This window comes from Acyrthosiphon pisum, chromosome A1, assembly GCF_005508785.2.
Source record: "Acyrthosiphon pisum isolate AL4f chromosome A1, pea_aphid_22Mar2018_4r6ur, whole genome shotgun sequence".
In the NCBI taxonomy this organism is placed as follows: domain Eukaryota; kingdom Metazoa; phylum Arthropoda; class Insecta; order Hemiptera; family Aphididae; genus Acyrthosiphon; species Acyrthosiphon pisum.
In genome coordinates, this window is record NC_042494.1 from 122291912 (window position 1) to 122295212 (window position 3301).

The window sequence follows — 3301 nt, forward strand, 5'->3', positions numbered from 1 at the left end:
CATTTTGAACCTTTATATCGTCAGTTTGTTTTATTATCAATGATGTACCAGCATCGTTTAAGACAAGGGCGTAGGTATAAATATTAGGTACACGTAAAAAATATGACATCAGTATATCAACAACCGTAATTTATAATAATAATAATAATAATACACAGCACCCTCTAAAGTTGCGTGACGTCACTGTAAAGTCATAATCAGCCAGTAGGCCGTCTGCGTGGTGCGCGCGTCGGTCCGGGCCGCCGGGAAAATCGATGCGATCTGATGTGATATCGTTGGTAGGTACATTATGTACGTAAAAACACAACATAAACATGGTGGTGCATATGAGCGGACTGCAGTGTGTATATATAGATTGGTAGAGTACTATTATGGTCTACCTAAGGTAAACATATGTTTTTAGAAAATTATGTAAAAGTACAACTAGGTAGCACAAATGATTTTGGTTTAGCTCTGGTAAAAAACTCACAATAATCGATTAATAATTTTAGTATTTTAAAAATGTTTTGGAGGTGATAGCCAGCGTGTTGTTGAAAACGATGACGTCGGTCATTCCGGTTTATAATTATTATTATACTGTATGACACGTAAACGTCAAATACGATAGGCTTCATATAATATGTTTATTCACTGACAATATTAACCATCGACACTCAACGTTTGTTGTTTCACGAAAAATATGTTGTTTTCTATATGTTTCGTGTACACACTTTTTCTTTTAGAAATATTTTGTTACAAGCGAAGTATTAAAACTTGGGGCGGAAAACCACACTTCCGAAAAATGCATGGACAGCGGTAAACGGGCATGATGGTCAAAAATATATGGTCAATAACCGTTTTAAACGGGATACTCAATATTAGTACGAGTAAAAAAGTCAGAACAAAATAATAAAAAAATAATATGTTTGGAAAAGTTAACTACCTATTTATTAAGTGTATCAAAAAATAAAACAAAATAGGTTACAACTGATTTTATATTTATATTGCCTAGGTACTACCAAGTTATTACGTAATAACTAATAACTTAAGCTTTCATTTCCTAATACCAACAACATCCAATAGCTGTATAAAAATGTTATTTCATAACGAATTATATAAAATATGCTTATATATAGTTATATTTAATATATACATAATTATATATCGTAATGTCATATTATGATATTTATCGAATTTTTCAATACCTGAAAAATAGTTAACTTTTCCAAACTTTTGCAATTCTAAGCAAATAAATACTTTTCTAATCACTAAATTGGACACGATTGTATTTGGAAAATAAATCGGAAGTGATTACCTATCAGTAGTAATTATATAATACGGTTTTCTATTTTATTTTATCTACCGACAATCAATAAATAAGTAATTTACTATTTTTAAACATACGTAGGATTTTTTTCCCCGGACTTTTTGCCCAAAGGTCGTTAGTACGATATTATAGCCTGTAGCGTGCGTTGCACTGGGCGCCGCCTCGCCCGCACAGCCGCCGAACACAACGCGCGCTGCCGTATAACATTATCACGCCGAGGACGGTGACGACGTTACGGGCGGGCAGTGTACCGTTCAACACTGCACAGCACTCACCGCCGCCGATAGCGTTTTCGAACGATATTCGGATCCACCGCGCTCGCTCTCTTGGTGACGGAATTATTGAATTATATTATCATCCTGCCGCGCATGTCGTCCGAGACCAATTACCATCAGCGTTCTGTACGCGTATGTCTGTTTTTCTACCCGATTTGTGGTCGTGTACGATATGACAAAACGCAATAACGACCAACGACGACGTCGACGCGACGGCGAAGACTTCGCGGCCTTCACTTCCCCGACAATAGGTGAGTCACATAAAATAATATTTAAGTATTGCACAACATACAAATATTAAGTCGAGCTATAATTAAATTTTATACGCGCGGTCATTGATTTTAAAACGTGTGGTAGGTATATTATTATTATTGTTTCAAAATCAATGGTATGTTTAATTTATTTATGATGATGATATCAATAATGATATGTATCAGAATTGCATAACTATTGCGCCGTGATACTTTATGCGATATAATATATTATCTCTAGTTAAAACAAATCATTATACGAGTATAAAATAAAATTGTTAATTATAATGATATATTTATAATGTCTATTCGTATATTATAATTATTGCTATGTTGTCAAAAATATGATTTGATAACAGATCATTGAAGTACGTGCTATTGCATTGGATTCTTATCATATTAATATTACACACAGGAGTACGATGTATAATAATACAGATCTGTCAATTTTAAATATATTATTTCGTTACTGTGTTGGCTTTAAAAAACAGTTGAACAAAACATTGACCTTATTTTTGTTGCTTTATTCTACTATATATTCGTGTTTACCCACAATTCCGATACTATACTTTGCGTGCGAATTCGTAATTGACTGAAGCAGACACGCGCAGTTAAGACATATTTTAGAAAAATGTATCAGAATTCACCACTGAAGTATGCTCAATGTATATATTTATAAATAAAATAAAACTCAAAATTAGTTGACGCATGAATTAACGTTCCAGTATAAAATTACCTGAGCTGCCTAGTATATTTAATCTCTAATATCAAACTTAACTCTAATGTAGGCCCGGATGGTATACCCTCTATATTCCTCTATAACTGTAGATTTATCTTAACTCCAGTATTAACAAATATCTTTAAGTAATCTCTCAAAAAAGGTTTATTCGTATCAATTTGGAAAACTTCTTTTATTTCTCCAATTTTAAAAAAAAGGTGACCCTTCATTAATTTCGAATTATCGCCTTATCTCTAAGTTATCTATTATCCCGAAATTATTTTCACACTTAATCTCCTCAAAATTATCAAGCTACTGCTCTTCTTTACTATCAAATCATCAATATGGATTTACTCCCAAGCGATCTTCATGTAATAATTTAGCTGTGGTGAAAAACATAATCCTTAATTCTTTTGAATTAAATGTGCAAACTGATATTATTTATACTGATTTTTCTAAGGCATTTGACCAGGTCAATCATGCAATTCTTATTAGAAAATTACAAATATTTGGTTTTTCGGGTTCTCTACTAAATTGGTTTCAATCATTCCTATCCGGACGCCACCAAATCGTTAAATATCTAAATGTTACCTCTGCACAGTTTAATATACCTTCTGGTGCTCCTCAAGGTGATCACTTGTCAACTCTTCTTTTTAATATATTTATAAATGATCGATCTTCCTAATGTCATCAATAATTCTAATATCCTTCTATTTGCCGATGATGCAAAATTAGTAAAAAATTATTAAAT

The 3301-nt window shown here is 32.6% G+C and overlaps 1 protein-coding gene across 3 annotated transcripts in view; it reads left to right on the forward strand.

Moving 5' to 3' along the window:
- Window positions 1-1449: 1449 nt before the first annotated feature.
- LOC100573090 overlaps window positions 1450-3301 on the forward strand; it is a 25850-nt gene continuing 23998 nt past the window's right edge. For 2 of the 3 annotated variants that reach the window (XM_008191832.3, XM_029488190.1), the window contains exon 1: window positions 1450-1832. The gene's annotated coding sequence lies outside the window, so the exon portion shown is untranslated. The remainder of the gene's footprint in view (window positions 1833-3301) is intronic. The other variant, XM_029488189.1, reaches the window with a different exon arrangement.